The sequence below is a fragment of the Schistocerca americana genome, chromosome 2 (assembly GCF_021461395.2).
Source record: "Schistocerca americana isolate TAMUIC-IGC-003095 chromosome 2, iqSchAmer2.1, whole genome shotgun sequence".
Taxonomy (NCBI): Eukaryota; Metazoa; Arthropoda; class Insecta; order Orthoptera; family Acrididae; genus Schistocerca; species Schistocerca americana.
Window position 1 is genome coordinate 91,627,024 of NC_060120.1, and position 19,949 is coordinate 91,646,972.

A 19,949-nucleotide genomic window follows, 5' to 3' on the forward strand; every position below is an offset into this window, starting at 1 on the left:
CGCAATAGACCGGTGATGCTGTATTGTAACATATCACCCCGGACTACAAGTCCAAGTCCATAAGCATTTGAGCGTTCCCCATTCACGTGTGGACTGCTATTAACATTTCTAGAAACGATCGCAAAACACAGCGTCAGGTTCCACCACGTGTGGACTGCCATTAACATTTCTAGAAACGTTCGCAAAACACAGCGTCAGGTTCCACCGAGACTTGAACTCGGTTCGCTGGTTTTCTAGTATAGAGTATAAGCATATTATTTTTATTACACGACTGTTTTTGTAGACTGTCCGCCCAAGAAACTTAACAGCGTGAATCACAGGTGGTCAAAGACGGGAGTTGTCAATGAAATTCGAGACCCTACCACGCCGCCGTAACGACATCCCTGTGAATCTAACAGAATTTCTCCGTTATCGATAGCTTCACTGCCATTACATTTTGCTTGTTATTGTTTGTGTGTTCCATGATTTTTTAAGTATGTGTAAGAGAAAAGTAATAATAACTTCTCCAGAAATGAAACTAATCAGTCAAAGAAAGTAATTCCCTCGTGTTGCTATAATCTCACCAACAGTGGAAATTTGAATACTTCTTTATTTGAAAGAAACGGAATCTGTCTCTCGTCCGTTATAGCATTGTTATTCAATATGTCAGCTAATAGAAGGAATGTAAACTAACGTGCGCTTTCTAGATGTATAGACTGAAGAGTTCAACTTATATAAAAAAGATACCTCCCTTTTTTGGGAGAAAGAAAAGCTTGGATTTTATTATCGTTATTACTATTATTGTTTTTTACCCAATGCCCTGCTTTTCGAAGATCTCAGCGAGCATGTTACTGAGGAGTTCCTCCTCGTGACATATTTGTGTGGCTCTCCATGTAGCAATTACCATGTAAAATTGAAAACTTGTCAGGTTCTGTTCTCCTGTTTTGCTGATAATACATTTCACGTAATTTCCTAACAAGCGCATATTATGTTTTGTTGCCAGGCAGAATCGTGGAAGGGTAGTATCCTCGGCATGTAAGTCGTTTCTGAACTTCTGGTTAGGAGAGCGGGTTTTTTTCTCACACACTTCCGCTTTTGCACGTGTCCTCTACAGGTGAATCTGTCGAGCAGTGAGTCAGTCAACTTACACCCAAGTCATTTGTCTGTCACTGACACCGTTGCGACAGAGTTTCTCATCGGTCGGTATGAGTTCGTTGACCACTCGATACCAAGCGGATATTACTTAAGATGTATGGATCTTCAGGTTCAGCTAGTTTCAAGCCGTTGTCCACTTGGCTTTTGCGTGCCTACTGGTGATGTTGTTAGACTTGTCAGTCTTTTGCCTATTCCGTATTATTTTCATTGTACTTAAAGAGGCTGTTATCATGGTACAATCCGCTAAGTAACTAATCTCAGGATGGAATATACGGACGTGCGTTAGGTGAAAATTGATATTTTGGATTTTAACCGGAGGGTGTATACTTTCAGGTATAAGTACACTGAAAAGCTTAGCTGTGATGGATTTCTCATTTATTAGTCTGTTGATATTTTCAGATACAATGCATCAGATTTCCTGTTTACATCAATTAATTCAAGACCCCCTGAAATCGTGGTTTGGTGACAGTAGCAAATGTGAGTTTGAAAATATACATATCCATGTGCAAGCTGCGTTGTCTTCTTCGCTTGTAACTTTGATATGGGGAAGATGTAGGCCACGTAGTATGTCGTCGAGTAACGATAGGTGATAACAAATCTTACTGCTTGAATTATATTCACTGATCTCTAGCTAGCTTCTAAAATGGTGCCATGCACTGTGTTGATGGCCGCGCTCCAGTTCCCTGTCGCCATTTTCAATGGAAACCTATCGATTATGATTCCCAGAGTTTTGTGATGTTCTACGGTTTGGGCCCATGACATGGCTAAGTCATCAAAACTTCTAATTTTCATTAATTTACATTTCCCGATGTTGATGGTCTCTCCTGAAGCAGCGCTTTTATTTGTCTAGTTACCCTTTCAGTATTTCTATTTCAGCGTTTCGACGAATGAGCAATCCCTCATCGTCAGTAAGTTCTCACGAGGATTGATACCCCTCTCATTGTTATGTCAGATAATTTATTATTTATTCTCCTGAACAGTGGCTCCAATGACAGTACAAACAACATCATGGAGAGGGGACTGCCATGTGGAAAGCCTCTCTTAATGTTGATGGTCCTCGGCAGCTGTACATTGATGTTTATTCGTGCTGTAAGTCCTGTGACCATAATGACGACGACCCTGATAACACTCTCCTCAAAACCAATTTCTTCCGTAAAGTGCTCCATACGTCGGTAGCTGACAAGATCAAAGGCCTTATGGAAATCTATAAAGAGTAATGCACATCTGATATTAATTACCGAGGCTACTGAAATGATGTGTCTGTATTCTGAAATCATAGTTATGACTGTTCGGCCAGGGAAGCAGGACTGGTGTCTGTTGACGACTTGACGGATTGGCGGAGACAGTCTACTGTTGATTTCTCTGGCAAATGTTTTATAGTAAAAATTCCGTAAAATAATTCGGCTTAAATTGTCGATGCTTTGCTGTCCCCTGTTCTTAGGCACAAAACTATTTCCCCTTCCTTAAAATCTCTGGCTACCTCAGCTCTTTTTATTATCCCATTTAAAATTGCAGTAAAAGTTGACCCTTTGATGTACCAAACTTTATGATAAAGTTCCTTTGGCAGCCCGTCTGGTCCTGGCGTTTTACGAGCAGGGGATTTACAGATTGGCTCTAAAACTTCGTGTTTAGTAAAATCGGCCATAATTTCACAGTTGTCATCAGGAGTAAGATCTCTGGGTAATCTTCTGACAATGTTAGTTAGGGAATCCCCCTATACCGGTACTACTTTCTGTGGCAATGGAGGAAGCTCCGTCGGATCCACAGCCGTACTATCTTGTGTGTTGCCACCGGGCTTCAGTTCTACTGCTTCCGTCATCTGTTTTGGAGTAACTAAATCAGCTAACGTGAGCTTCTTTCGCTGTTGCAAAGAACTTCAAAAGCTTTCCTCGGAAAGTCTTGGCGCGTGTGCCCACATTCGTTGCAAATGAAACAGGTCTCTACATGGCCACTATACATGACATGAGCCTTATAAACACAAAAAATTGCCGGCCGCTGTGGCCGACTGGTTCTAGGCGCTTCAGTCCGAAACCGCGATGCTTCCACGGTCGCAGGTTCGAATCCTGCCTGGGGCATGGATGTGTGTGATGTCCTTAAGTTAGTTAGGTTTAACTAGTTCTAAGTCTAGGGAACTGATGACCTCAGATATTAAGTCCCATAGTGCTTAGAGCCATTTGAACCATTTTTGAACCTACAATTACTTTGTACCGAGCGAGGTGGTGCAGTGGTTAGACACTGGACTCGCATTCGGGAGGACGACGGTTCAATCCCGCGTCCGGCCATCCTGATTTAGGTTTTCCGTGATTTCCCTAAATCGCTCCAGGCAAATGCCGGGATGGTTCCTTTGAAAGGGCACGGCCGACTTCCTTCCCCGTCCTTCCCTAATTCGATGAGACCGATGACCTTGCTGTCTGGTCTCCTTCCCCGAAACAACCAACCAACCAACAATTACTTGAGAGGGAGTTATTTCCTTGATTTGCAAGTGTCAAATATGGGTGAATTCCTAAGGGACCGAACTGCTGAGGTCGTCGGTCCCTAGACTTACACACTGCTTAAACAACGTATGCTAAGAACAACACACATACCGATGCCCTAGGGCGGACTCGAAGCTCAGGAGGGGGCGGCCGCGCAATCCGTGACATGGCACCTCATACCGCGCGGTCTTCATATGCATTTCCATTGCTCGTACATCACTGCAGATTTGTGCTGTAGGGACCACCGTTCATTCCGAATTTGTTTAGTATCACCATAGAAACATAAAACGTCTTTGAGATTGCAATTTTCTACTTCCAATGGCGAGTTAAAAACACGTACATTCTTTTACTCAATACCCGCATCAGAAATAGTGACTTCACTCACCGAAGGGTCACTATGTCGGAATTCTGCAGTCCCTCCAGATTTCAGCAGGATTTTATCCGGGAGCACAGGATTTGACAAAAAAACCGTATTGATACGTATCGAAGTATGCTGTATGTACTTGATCAGACTAATTCCAATGGCATCGACGATCCAATCGTTGATTCCCATGGAACTTGGCAGAACATATCTGGTAGACTTGTCGAACTGAAACTACAGGGCGCACTTCAAAAAAATTTTCAAATGTATGTGAATTCTTATAGGACTTCACTGCTAAGGTCATCAGTCCCTAAGCTTACACACTACTAAACTTAAATTATCCTAAGGACAAACAACACACCCATGCCCGAGGGAGGACTCGAACCTCCGCCGGAACCAGCTGCACAGTCCACGACTGCAGCGCCCTAGGCCGCTCGGCTAATCCCGCGAGGCTAGGGGCGCACTTCCTCGTAAACTTTTTACCATGGTGAAGCTTATTTAGCGGTCGAAACATCCTAATACTAGATGCAAAACGCTACACAAAACACTATATCAAGATGCCGCGATGACGGTGGACCTTTTAACGAAAAGACACAAAGAAAACAGACAAAGAAGACACTAGTTCGCGACATGTTTAGGCTGCAACGGAGCGGACCCGAGGTACCTGTGTATGCTAGCGCGGCGCAAGCGAAAGCACCATGGAAGCGCACGCTACTGTCGCTCTTTCGTGTAGCACCTTCATGTCATTGAGCCTGTAAGATGCGATTTTATTACACGTAGTTCCAGCGTTCTCAAGAAGTGCTTGCATGGCAAATGAATTACGAGAGTGGCCAGTGGACTGTAGCGAAACTCCTTGTCAGTATTCGTACATATAATGATGTTCGAAAGCTCACGTAAACAAAATCGCAACACTGCCATTTTTGTGTTGCGGATGCTCTGTTCTGGAAGCAGTCTAGTTATGAAAGGAGCTGTGGATACAGTGTGCTGACAGCATTTGCGTTTTCTGTTTGCAGAACAAAAAATGGTTCAAATGGCTCTGAGCGCTATGGGACTTAACATTTAACGTCATCAGTCCCCAAGAACTCAGACCCTGTTTTGCTAGATTGGATTTTGCATAAACATGACGAGCAGGGGTCGTTTCGTCACAGGGAAGCTTCTATTAGCACAGTTACCATTGATAAAGCTGAAATTACGTAAACCACTGTTCGGGATTTAATTAACTCCCAAAAATATTCAACAACTATCTCAAGAAAGCTTTGGTGGCTTATGGTGTCGTACGATCGATTCATAAATTACAAATGGCGTAGCACCCTCCAACGAATTAACGGTTGTCGTCCTTTCCATAGCGGCTTATTCCAGTGTTTCCGTTAGTTTTCTGCGGTAGATTCCTTACAATACGTGTCACCCTCCTCTGATACAGGTCCCCCCGTTACCTCCTCGACCGTTGCTATTCACAATATACATAAATGACCTTGTGGATGACATCGGAAGTTCACTGAGGCTTTTTGCAGATGATGCTGTGGTGTATCGAGAGGTTGTAACAATGGAAAATTGTACTGAAATGCAGGAAGATCTGCAGCGAATTGACGCATGGTGCAGGGAATGGCAATTGAATCTCAATGTAGAAAAGTGTAATGTGCTGCGAATACATAGAAAGATAGATCCCTTATCATTTAGCTACAAAATAGCAGGTCAGCAACTGGAAGCAGTTAATTCCATAAATTATCTGGGAGTACGCTTTAGGAGTGATTTAAAATGGAATGATCATATAAAGTTGATCGTCGGTAAAGCAGATGCCAGACTGAGATTCATTGGAATAATCCTAAGGAAATGCAATCCGAAAACAAAGGAAGTAGGTTACGGTACGCTTGTTCGCCCACTGCTTGAATACTGCTCAGCAGTGTGGGATCCGCACCAGATAGGGTTGATAGAAGAGATACAGAAGACCCAACGGAGAGCAGCGCGCTTCGTTGCAGGATCATTTAGTAATCGCGAAAGCGTTACGGAAATGATAGATAAACTCCAGTGGAAGACTCTACAGGAGAGACGCTCAGTAGCTCGGTACGGGCTTTTGTTAAAGTTTCGTGAACATACCTTCACCGAGGAGTCAAGCAGTATATTGCTCCCTCCTATGTGTATCTCGCGAAGAGATCATGAGGATAAAATCAGAGAGATTAGAGCCCACACAGAAGCATACCGACAATCCTTCTTTCCACGAACAATACGAGACTGGAATAGAAGGGAGAACCGATAGAGGTATTCAGGGTACCCTCCGCCACACACCGTCAGGTGGCTTGCGGAGTATGGATGTAGATGTAGATGTAGATATAGTAACGGCCTCTCGTCTTACGGCAACTCCTTTCTTGATTAAAAAACGCCGGCGTATTAGTGATGCTGGTGGCACAGACGACCAATCTGATCCTTCGCAATTGGTTGTGGAATTAGAAAAATCGTTTCCAGAATCTCCCCACATATTTCGAATTCCGTTACCAAGATGCCTCAGGCTATACCCGATGGCTTCAGACTTGCCGCATCGACGTCAGCACATGAGCCACAACATTCGTTCGAGGTGGCGCACCTCAACTGCTGCAGGCATCACAGTATGTTGAGGACACACCGGAGCTGGCTGTTGTTTTTCGGGATTCCGCTCCTAGTGTTACAAATATTGCTACTGCAATGTCCACACCTATTTCTGTCGATATTACGATTCCGATACTTCACCTTCCCGATAACGGTGTCGACACCCCCTTGATAGTTCCACCTTCGTGGCTGCTTCTTCTGATTCCTCTCACCCAGATAGTGCCTGATCTTGGTCTCCCCATTCCGCCTGCGCTTGGACCTGATGTGCGTCAGACTCGTCACAGGGCGGAGATGCCACCCAATCTCCACGCTGCGCCGAAAAAAAAAACACAAACATGTGAAACACAACTCTGGTTTTGCTGAAACAAGACAAGGGCCCTCTGCCACGTCTGACGTAGATGATAAGGAAGCGGTTGTTTCTGATGTGGCTTAATTTGGGTTCCCTTATATTTTCTTAATTCATGTTGCAAGGGAACATTTTAGATAAGCTAAATATACATGGCATTCTATCGGCCTGGAAGTTAGCTTCGTCGCAACAGTTCATTAACGACTCTGCTGCTGATACTTTTTTGCTTCAGCAGGTCTCGGTATCACACCTTTCTGTTCCTGGGTTTCGCACAGTTTTAAATTTTGCGCCTGAATTTTCCGCTGGTATCGCTGTTCTGGTTCGTGAAGAAATCCGTATTATTGATATTGATCTTTTACATTCGGGAAGTAGTGTCGGTTGCAAGTTATGTGACAACCTTAGTTAATCTGGTTCCAGCAAACGACAGGAAGGGTCTCGCTTTTGTGAAAAGTATCTGGTTTATCTCTAAAGTAAAAATCCTACGATCCTGTTATCTGGTGGCGATTTTAATTGTATTACAGGCAAAAGACCAGTTCTCTCATTTTAATTTTATTTTTGAGTTACATATCATTGTATGCCAACTACGACTAGGCGATGCTTGGGAGGGTAAAAAAACCACTTAAATTAAATTTACAGTTTTTACTGTCACCTCGTGTAGTCGACTTCATCGATTGTATAGTTTTGAATGGTCGCATGATTCCGCCAGATATCAAAACAGGTACGATGATGCTGAATCAGCAATCTGCGGGTTTGAAGACAGCTAATGATTTTCGTCCTTTAACCCTTTAAATTTTTTACCATAAGATAGCTGCTAGGGCTGTTAATGATCGTTTATACCTACTGTCTACAAACATGATAACTCCTTGTCAAAGGCACTTTCCCAGAGGTTCTACTCTGAAGCCTTTTGCAGAATATCGCGATGTAGTGTCGATTGTCGCTGTCACCAGCATTCATTGTGCCCTCTTTTTTGTTGTTTTTGTAAGGCTTTTGGTCGTGGGTTCCATTCGTTTTTAGACCCTTTGCTGCGTAGGCTTGATTTTAATGAGAAGGCGCTGCTGGTACTTAAAAATATGAGATTGTCATCGCTGCTAAGATTGTTGTTAACGGCCAGCTAACGAAGATCATTGATATTAAACGTGTTGCACGGCAGCGTAGTCTTTTATCCATGAGTCTTTACGCTCTGTCCTTTCAACCGCTCCATACACAACTTAACTCCCAACTGGGGTGGTTTTACAATATCTGGGGTTACTCAGACATCAACAGTTTATGCTGATGAATCGGTCGTATTGCTTCGTTCTGCCACTGATGTGCCGACGTTCAAATGGAAATAGATAAGTATTGTGTGACCTCAGGATCTCACCTTAACTCCTATAAATTAAAATACTTAACGCACATTGTTTTGAACACGTGGGTTACGGTTGTGGAAGAAAATAGACAGTTAGGTATCACTCTTGAGCGGTGTTCTCTCCGTATGGCTGCCAAAAATTGGACGACTGCCGTTTCTAAGTTCCACGGCGTTTTATTAGAACACTCAAGGTCCTCCACAACGTTACTGCTAAAAACACGCGGTTTAGACAACTGTGTGTTGTGTAAAGACTGCTATGTTGCTCAGTTATTTCCATTTCCACGAATGTAGGGTGCAACTTATTTGCAGATGTATTTGGCGGGGGTATATTTTTAAATTACGTTGCGATGTTCTTATGAATCCGAAGCAAGAGAGCGGTCTGTCATTGACTGATGTCCAAGGCAAGGCTGTTGCCGTTATGCGGACACGCCATCTTCTATTTTCTGCCATGTCGACAGCTACCTGAAGATTATTCTGTGTCGTTCGCCCTGCAAGCATGTCACGGCCTCCTAATGTGGAGCCCCTAAATGCCAAGCTACGGTATGTTCGCGTCTTCTGTGTTGAGATTAGTTATGTTGATGTCCAACTGCGATATCGTTCTGTTTTCACTTGGAAGATACTACTGGCTAAACAGCATCGGTCTTCTTGTCCAAACCCGATTACCTTGAAATATCCCTGTTCTAAGTGGAACGAAATACTAATATTAGCTTACCGCTTCACTCAGCAACTGTAGCCTTCCTGTGGCATAAAGTCCATACAGATCTGATCTGATTCCTACTAAAGAACGACTTTATCGTATAGATTTGCGTGTCTCAGAGCTCTGTCCACGGTGTGGTTTTGTTGTCACTCTCCGACACCGATTGACCTGCCAGTACCAGTGGTACTGCAGCGACATCTGGCCTTACAAAGCGTCCGGAATCGGCATTCAGTACTGATATCATCTCGTGGAAGTTTTCTTTCCAGAAGAGGATATCAGTTTATCCCTGGACTAAGGGGAACACAGTCACGCGACTTCTTGGCCGTTCTATTTTTCCGATTGTTGATGGTGTAGGTATTAGTGATTTCATCACGTTTACTGGCTACATGCTTGATGCGGTACTGGAGGCGTAAATCCTTCAACACTCTTGAACGGGACTTGGAGAATATGCATAGCAGGGTACTCGTAAAATTTTCATTACGATGTTCTCTCTAGCTTTGGTTCCATCAAATGCAACGGTACAGGGTGAAAAGGACTCGTGTTTTAATTGAACGACTAGGATCCAAGAAAGAGGGAGGCACTGTTGCCAGGCCTCATTTTTCTGACCCCTGCCCGCCTTACCTCCATCAGTCTGGTTCCGACAAGTTTCTTATGATTCATAAATAAAACCAAAACAATGGACAAGTAGAAACAACCCATTAGGGTGTGATTCAGTGACAGGGAGGGGGAGAAGTCGTGACCAGGCATCGGGATCCAAAATAAAAGTTGTATGATAAATGCCTTGGGTGCAAGAGATCCCGGGTTCAAGTTCCAAAGTTGCCCTACTTTTCCTTGTCTCAGCTATCACGCTTTGTGACGAACTTGCCAGTCTCTTAAGATAATGTTACGCAGGATAAAAAACCGTGCGTCCGTCTAGGGACCCAAGAGACTGGGAAGCACGTCATGAGTAAAACAATTCAAGTGACAGGATTGAACCGTCTTCATTTACATATATGTTTGCACAAACACTGGCACTTACGAAGATTCTCTGCGTTTCCCAAAAGCTAGTACATCACACGTACGTCTACTAAATGCATCAAAATGCAGCACCAAGAAAGGAGAGAAGTCTTTTCTGCTGTTAATATTTCAGCATACACCATTTCAACAACCACCTTGGCCACATTTCCAGAAAGAATCGCAAAATACATCGCAACGTTCCACCGAGACTCAAACGCGGATTGCTAGTTTCAAAGTGTAGAGTGCCAACCATTGTATCATGGAACCGTACGCTACCGCCGCTCTTAATTCAGCGTCTTTATGCTGTTGAGCTGATGCGATTTTACTATATGCAACTCCGGCGTTCTCAGGAAATGTTTGCGTGGCAAATGAAGCAGCCACGTGGCCACATATGTACTCTGAAAGTGGAAAATATACATTCGAAAGTAGCGAGAATTCTTGTTGTATTCGTACACGGAATGATGTCGAAGACTCAGGTAAACAAAATCGCGACACTGCCACTTTCGTGGGGCGGATGCTGTATGCTGGAAGCAGTCTAGCAATGAAAGTAGCTGTGGGCACAGGTTACTGTCGAAAACTATATGCTGACACAAACGCTACGTAATGAGCGGATAGTGTGTGAAATTATAACATTTTCACTTCACAGGGTCGCTGTACTGTCACACAACTGACGTAGCTCTTTCAGCATTCACGTACACTGGTGACAGCACAGCTCATGTTTTCGGTGTCGGCTGAAGAAATCTGATGGAGAATATGATGCAATAAAGCGATATGATCTTTTTATTTCACGGAGGACGTGTGGTTTGCAAAGCACCTGTATTCATGGGACGTATGACTTGCAAAGCACCTGAATTCATTCAACGTCTTAAAAATTTTTCTCTCTTGAAGAAGGAATTTTTTGTATGTTGCCAGTAGCTCCTTTAATTTCAACTGCATTTTGAAAACATTTCTTCTTAGTTTGATTTCATTTACTGATGTTTGGCGTGTAGCAGCTTAGCAGCTTAGAGAGTTTTAAAAATGAGAAACATTTCGAAGTTTAAAAAAAAGTTCCAGAGTGTGTGAGCATGTTATTGTTTGGACAGTTTTTCATATTTGTGAAAACCCCACTTTTTGGAATAATATTTGTAATATCATAATAGTATATAAATGGAATATCATTATTTCAAAAGAGAATAAGAAAATATATTAAACCTCTGTTACAGGGTTGACTAAAGGCGAAAGTGTTCCGGGATATTGTCCCAAGATACAACACTCTCCCCCACGTGTACAAGGTGTAGCATGTATAAGTGTAGATATTTCTGTATGTGGTACTGTAACGAGAATTATACGTATAATAATTTTTTTCTTTATGAATTTACATAAATTAATAATAGCAATGTGTTGAATTTCTTTTTCGATTCTTTTCGTGTCATGTTAAAGAAACTGTGAGTAACTTTTGAAACGAATATTATTTATGTTAGATTTCAAATAATGTGGTAATCAAAGGAAGGTGTATTTAATGTTAAAACTATTGTAAGATTTGAAAATTGTAATTTATACACTTGGTCCATACGTAGGTAATGCATTAGGATATGTGTAGTAGAAAACCTGTGGTGAATACTCTACCTGTAGGGGAGCGGGAAAGGGTGGAGGCAGGCGAGGCGGGAAAACGCACACTGGGCGCGGTTCGACACAACGGGCTCAGTAACACAGTCGGAGGCGAGCAACAGTCGGAAGTACACGTACTGTACCGAGGAGGCTACCCAGGAAAAGTGGATTCCATTGAGCCTCGGATGAACCGATTCCGACGACTACTTGGCATGGCTATATTCTGAGGCACAAAATTGGAAAGATTACGACGCTAAGAAGATGGAAAGTGCCGATGTTGTGTGAGCCTTAGCCGTGCTTGCATGTGTGCCGTGTTGCCCGCTATCTCGCTGACCGCCAACCGCCGCACCGACTTGCACAGGTCAAACATTTATTTCATCTTTAGAAGTGTATCTGTGTGGACCAGTGTCGAAACTTTCTAATGGTTCAATAATAACGTGACTTTTACCAGAATTGCTTTAGCCATGACTTATCCTGATCACTAACCTAGACAGGATCCTTACCTCGTATTGTGCAATCCGAGTATCCTAAACTGAAAGTTTAATGTTTGTGTTAATGAAAATTATCAGCAGATTAATCTATGCCATAAAGGAATCTATAGTTCTGTGTGCTGTTGCAAATATTGGTAAAGAACAAAAGAGTTTTTGTTGGATTGAGTTAGCAATGTTATTTCATTAATTTGAGACAGAAATAATGACAGTTAAATTATTCAGAAGTAAGACAAAAGAGTAGTTATCCAGAGATTGATAATTTTGTGTGTTAATTTGCCTTCAGTACTAGATAGTTTCAGAATAACGACTATAACAGTTTCAGGGCCTCCCTCTTTTGCTCTTGTTCATTCGTTCAAACCTTGATGTGTACTGATCAAATTTGACCAGTAAAGCTAAATTCTATATTAATCCTAAATGTATTAGAGTTTTTCCATTATTCATAGTGATATTGTGTGTGTACTTTTAAGATTGTCGACGCTAGGGCAATCTATGCCCGATTTCAGTTTGCTCAACATACAAAATGCAGTTCGTAGTAATCATTACTGTGTGGTGTGTAAATGTAGCTCGTCCAAATTAGTACTAAAAAAGAGAAAACTTTAGTTCAGTGGATTTTTCGGGTTCCAAACTTTGCCATATAACGCATCATTACTACGTGTTACTATGCTTGTACATGCACCCACTTGTACAAGGAAAAACTCACTAATTGCCTAAGTAGGCTGGCGACCGAATTGTTAGTTATAGGTAGCATCTACTGTGTGTACTTCTTGTCCATGCGAAAGAATAATTATACTGTACATTTGCTTGATACATCACTGTAGTTATTGACTGAGTATAAGTCCGATCTTGATTCTATTAGGTACACGCGGTCAACTTTTGTACTAAAATCCTTGTTCATAAGGTGAAGCCCGTGAACTTATTACAGTACAGGCTTTATATAGCTAACCTACGTCCGAGTAGGGCGGTAGTGTTACAGTACCTTAATATTCACATACGTCAGTGCGTTTGTTGCTTTTTCTCTGCGTCAATCCGTTTTCCCACAAACACATCACAAACCTTACAACCTGTTATTTTTTGCAAGGCCGCAACTGTACCACTGAACTGACTACGTCTATCCGTACACACTAACCGTTTTGTGTCCATATGTCCACACTTCAACACCTGACCTTCTGCCAGGAAGAAAAGAAAGTAGTGCACCTGAAAAGATGACATCGATTTTGATTCGTTGACGGCATATGCAACATGAGGGATAGTAAATCTACTGATAATTGTTTTAATGTGGTCCGCCCAAAGACTGCTTCATGGCATTGCTACCAGAGCACCACCTGTGTTTACCTTTTAATACGAAATGCTCACAGTCAAAAGTGTGAAGCAAGCAGACAACGATGCTGCGGAGACGCACTCGGGCCTTCTACAGCCAAATGAGAGAGTTAGAAAGGGGTCAAATTGTGGCCAACCGAATGATAGGATGGTCGTTTCGGAGAATAGCCACAAAAGTTGGGCGTGTTGCGTCAGCCGTGCAACGATGCTGTTATCAGTGGTCACGTGAACCTTCTCAGCTGTACACGAGGTGAGAACCACCCCCCCTCCCCCCCCCCCCCCCCCACAGATTCGTCGTACCATAACAACAGCAGTGGTAGATCTTATAGTTACCGCAACATTGAATTCTGAGCCCAGAGGTGTCAACAAGAATCATTGGGACTAGAGGTACAGCCACCTCTAGCCCGTCTTCCACTCACGCCACAGCGTCGACATCCATTGGTCGACTGGTGCCGTCAGATGATGACTTGGTAGATGGAATGGCGCGCCATGCATACAGCGTAGACCTGGTGAGAGTTGTCTCGTAGAGTGCATTCATCCAAGACACACTGACCCACCTTAAACCTTATGGTCCTTTGGTGTTTCAGGACAGGGTGCTAACCAGCACTCAGTACATGCAGAATGTCGTTAGACGCTCTCTTTTGCCGTTCTGGCAACAGGAATGTTATGTGTTGTTCCAACAGGTTAATGCTCCCTAACACACTTCCAGTGAAACACGACGTGATCAGCCAGACCTGCTGCAACTTCCATGGCCAGCACGATCTCCGAACTAGTCTCTGTGATGTCACCGCCAGACACCACACTTGCTAGGTGGTAGCCTTTAAATCGGCCGCGGTCCGTTAGTATATGTCGGACCCGCGTGTCGCCACTATCAGTGATTGCAGACCGAGCGCCGCCACACGGCAGGTCTAGAAAGACTTCCTAGCACTCGCCCCAGTTGTACAACCGACTTTGCTAGCGATGGTTCACTGACAAAATACGCTCTCATTTGCCGAGACGATAGTTAGCATAGCCTTCAGCGACGTCATTTGCTACGACCTAGCAAGGCGCCATTATCAGTTGCTATTGATCTTGTAATTCATGTACCGTCAGACCGACGTTCACCATTAATGGATTAAAGTTAAGTATTACACCAGCTACGTCCGTTTTTTCTAAAGTCTAATTTCCTTGTCCTGTTCCAGACCTCACGCCAGCCTGCGTGAGCTAAAACGCGTGCCTTTCGGCTTCCTCTAGTATTCCTGGGTTGGCTCTCCTGCCAATCCACAACAGTCTCCAACTTAGCGCGTGTGAGATATGACGAGACTAGAAGTGACTTGAATGACTTGCTAATCAACAACCCTTACAGAACTACGAGAACAGGTTGATCGGGCGTAGCAGAACGTACCCCAGGAGAGCATTCTCCTTGTGTACGGTCGACTGTGTACCAGAGTCAGAACATGCTTTGTCGTCAGTGGAGGTTACACCGTGTACTACTACGAGTGTTTCAGCGTGGGTCTGTAGCAGGTATCTGAGAACCGCTTCTGCTATTGATCTATTGATGTAATCACCCCATGTACTCCGTAAACAATGACGCAACAACAAATCGTGAGTGGGTCGGAAGCCTGTAAAAGGACATACATTACTTTACCAAACAGCGTAACTGGAGGTACTAACCAATTTAAAAATTATTACTCTTAAGAACTGTCATTATTATTCTTCAAATGAAGTAAATACTGATTAATGTTGTTCAGTATACTGCCCTCAGTAACCACTTATATCCGTTACATCCTGTATAATAACAATCAACATAACATTAAGAATAACTGAGTCTGTGTGACAGACAAGATCGTTATGTCTCATGAATTATGAGAACTGTGCCTTTGGAGGGAAAAGAGACATTTCCTGGTCTGGTAGGGGAAACTACAAATGTCATTTTGGCGGGCTGTGGCAAGACTTGAAAGAGAGGAAACCAGTGGGACAGTATGCTGATGTGGTTCAGACGCAGCTACTTCCGATGCATCATATCAACGTGTGTGCGGGGTCAGATTACGTCCTTACGTCACAGCTCAGTGACGAGTGACATCGGTAATAGAGCAGCCAGCACCCGATCCTTTGAACAGGCCTTATTATATTAACAAGCACGTGTGGATACACCACTACAGCACTAATAGAAACTACTGCCTGCCATCCATGGTTGTCCACAAAGCATGTTCACGCCCACCAGTAGACTGATTGTATGGCATCACTTTCATGCTGGTTCGAAATATTTCTAAAGTAGTGCTCAGCACTTACAAGGAGAGGACGCCTACTCGTCATCGCTGAATTCGTACCAATTCACGGTACATGTAGGGCGTGGTGAGGTATGAAAGTGTCTCAAGTGGAACTTCAGATGGCAAAGCATTTAGGAAATAACAGGAATTTTTATTCTGATCTATCACCATGTGAACAGCATCTGAGGTAAGTTAACGGTACTTGCTAAATGAATGAAATACGTCGGTTATTGAATTCGGCGAAGAAATGTTAAAATACTTCTTTTCGACACTAACAAGTGCTTGAAAGAGGCAGCCATAGTTAACATTACATACACACCAGGCTGGAAGAAGCACTAGAAATCGCCAAAACTTGCTACTTCTGTTCAAAAACTGAGCGAGCTCGTACAGTCATTAAGGCACTGTATTCACTTTCAACAATATCGCTTTTGAATTACCTTTCCTGACATCTTGATTTAGGTTTTAAGGTAACGGCATCACAGCTATACTGATAAGCTCACAACTGTATCCTTCTCTATTCGTGTTAATTCATTATTCTGCTCTTCGTATCATGAGCTTCTAGATCACTAAATTATCACCAACTTTCCTCCACATTGCATAAAGTACAGCTGTCCACGTACTGACACCTTTACGTCCGTCAAAATAGAATTCAGTGCTAAAACATGGATGAGAATAAAGTAGTGGGAAATTTTCAGAACGAAAATATCATACTACACTGAAAGTATTTCTTGGGAATGCGCACTGTTACTAACTTTTACTTCATCACCTTGCGTACCAGAAGAGAGGTTTGCAAGAAGGTTAGTTGCCAAGGGGAACCAAATATAAAACTGAATTATTTTTATTAGTTGATTGTTACGTTATGAACCTGAATTAGCACCCCGATATTTGACAGCGTAATTCCGCAAACAGACATTATGCTGCAGCTTGCGCAGAGCAAATGTAAATAAGGTGCTGTTTTGCATACAAACGTCATTATTTAGTAGTATATAATGAATGCTAAAGCAAACATTTAATTGGGGTGTGTTAGTTCAAAAAGTTAACATTGTTTTAATTGCGCCGGTGGGCTAAAACACATGCGTTACTGTTGTTTGCGCGTCTAAAAAACAAGTAGCCGCTCTTTCGCACAGTGTGTACGGTTTGCAGACTGCAAAAATTGCTTACATATCACCTGCGTATGCAGTTAACTCGAACCGAATTATATCTTCAGTAAAGGTTTTCGGTTTTTGAAGAATTAAAATGACATTTTACTTGGTCAGATGATGGTGTGTGAATTTCATTATTTTAGCCATGTTCTGTTGAAAAGAGATGAAAATATAAGGTTTATTATAATCGATATGTAGTACAATTTGTCTTAACTGTCGAAGAAGTGCTACCTTGGCGATTATACCAAAAAGTGGGGTGAGGGAGAGGGTTGAGAAGTGTCGTTTAAGTACATAACTCTGAGAGTTGAGAGAACGGAACAAGGCAGATCCAAATATTCATTTCAGAGGTACTCAGCAAATTGCTGTTAGTAACCAAATCATTCGTTCGAACTGTCTAGAATGTTCTTCAAATCAGTCACGTACAACTATGACCCGGTTACATGGCGCATTGTCATCCGAAAATATGCCATTGTTGTTTGCGAACGTGATAGGCTGCAAATGGCCTTCAGTAGCCGAACATAATAACCATTTGCAGTGAATAATCGACCACATGATCCAGTCCATTCCATGTACAAACAACCTACACTGTTACGGAGCCACAGTGCCTTGCTGACAAACTGTGTCTATGGCTTCATCGGGTCTGCGCCACACTCGAACCCTGTCATCAGCTCTTACCACCTGAAATCGGGACCGCCTGACGAGACCACGGTTTCCGAATTGTCTAGCGCCTAACCGATATAGTTATGAGCTCAGGAGAGGCGCTGTTAGCAAAGACACTATCGTCGGCCTTCTGCTGCCATGGTCCATTCATGCCGGATGTCGCTGCCCAGTCCTAAAGGATGCGTTCGCCGTACGTCCCCCACTGGTTGTTTCAATCAGTCTTGCCTGACTTTTAACATCTACAAGTCTACGCAAACGACTCAGTTCTCAATCGCTAAGTGAAAACTGTCGGCCACTGCATTGTTCATGGTGACAGGTAATGCATGGGATATGGCATTCGCGGCACGCTCTTGACACTGTGGATCTGAGGATACTGAATTGCTAACGATTTCTGAAATGAAATGTCCATTGGGGTCTAGCTATGTCTACTATTCCTAATACAAAATCTGTTAACTACCGTCGTGCAACAACAATCACGTCAGAAACCTTTTCACACGAATCACCTGAGGGGAAATGACAGCTCCGTCTTGTGTATGCGATACTACCGCCACCTTCATATGTACGTATAGCTGTCCCATAACCTTTGCCGTCTCAATGCAAATATTATGACAAAAATCCATGGCGCGTGTGGACACAAGAAATCATAGGACTAGATAAAAAGTGATTCTCTAGATATGTTAAATGTGATATACAATATCAGCAACAATTAGTCATATTTTGAAGGTATATTAATTAAAGAAATACAAAGGACCTTAAGGAACGATACAATTTTGACCCAAAAAATAAAAAGAAACCTAACGAATGTAAAGTGTATCTTATCGTGAACTAGCCGTCTGAAGATGAACCTGTCTGTGTAAAACCGAAAACGGTGCTATTTCAATATATAAATAGTAATGCAAAAAGTGGCTGGTGGCTGTTACTTTCTATGTAAGAGTCAGCCTATATTTTATACACAGCCACGGGCTCAGACTGTCAGTTTTCGACAAAACAGCATTAAGCTTACCTCGCAGGTACTGAGAAACGTTCACGCTTTTAAAAGATGCAAAATAAACCTACCGAACGTAATGTGTATCTTAACGTGAACTAGTCGTCTGAAGATTACTCTGTCTGTTCGAAACCGGTAATGGCGTTTTTCTTAAAAAAAAAAAAGTAGCACTGTAAAAATTGGATGGTTGCTATCTTCTGTGTAAGAGTCAATTTATATACTTTTTATTTGCGTCTCCTTGAAACAAGATTCGTTATTCGTCTTTAAAAACGGCGTTAACCATGGACATGGTTCATGTATGAACGGAAAGTCAGAAAAAACAGCAAACGAATGAAATCATTTCTACCCAGAGACGGAGTGAAAACATTCATATATACTGCAATTCCTAGAGACTTGTTTCAGATTGATTAGTCTCACATAAACTGAACATTCTTGAAGCTGGAAGCGGGTGAAAATATTCGTATAGTAGCTGATACGGTCGCTGAGACTAGTTTCATTCGATTGTTTCATTCGAGCAAAAAAACTGAATGAATGACAGTACATTCGACTAGCCAATCGGCTGTTAACACCACTCTGTTACCTCATAACTACTCCCTGCTACAGCCGGGATTTTTACAAGAAAAGGACGTCGTTAATGTTGTGTTTGTTGTTCATACTAAGTGCTCCACACAATTGACCAGCGTAGTCTTTTTAATGGAACAAGGCATGTCCGCCGTAAAGCTCTCTTTGATGCGTCTTCTTTGAGATCCTGCAATCAATTGCGAGAAACCGCCGGCGGCAAGGCAGCGTTCCTGACTCGTAGGCTTCCCGCCACACAAGACGCGGACAGAGACACAAGCCGTAAGCCCTGGCGGCTGCCGCGCCACAAACACAAAGAAACAGACCGAGCCCGCCGAGACCGCGCCTTGCCGTGTCAAAGGACGCCGTGGTAATTAGCTCCGCCGCCGCCGTCGCCGCCTTTCTGCGCGGTCGCTATTTTAACGCGACGGTAGCTACAAAGGCTTGTTCACAACACCAGAGCGCCTTGAGCCATAACAGTCATAATGTATGAACCGACCGCTTACTACATCACTAACTGCAACAGGCGCTACGAGCAAGCGGCAAGTAATTGATACATGAATGAATGTCTGCTTGTTCTACGCCGAAATCGGCGTCTGTTGGAGGGCTTCACAAGCATACAGACAAGCTGGTATTTCAAAGGTGTGTTCTCTCCGTGTCTCGTACACAACGGATAAAATACCACATAAACTGGCACGATGCTGTAATTTTTTCCTAATTTGTAACACTCTGACGCTGTGTTCTGTAACACTTGTAAAACTGACCTGAGTCGCCAGCTCGTCGATGATAGATATTTCCTACCTCACAGATTTCCATTACCTCCAAAGATGCTGTGTTGTAGCGTTATGGTAGTGGCCTTTACGGCGTTCGTGGTAAAACTTGGTCCGCTATAAGAAATATTGGAAGTGGAATGTTGAAATGTGTGTGAATTCCTAAGGGACAAAACTGCTGAGGTCCGTGGTCCCTAGACTTAAACACCTCTTAAACTATCTTATGCTAAGAATAAAACACACACACACACACACAG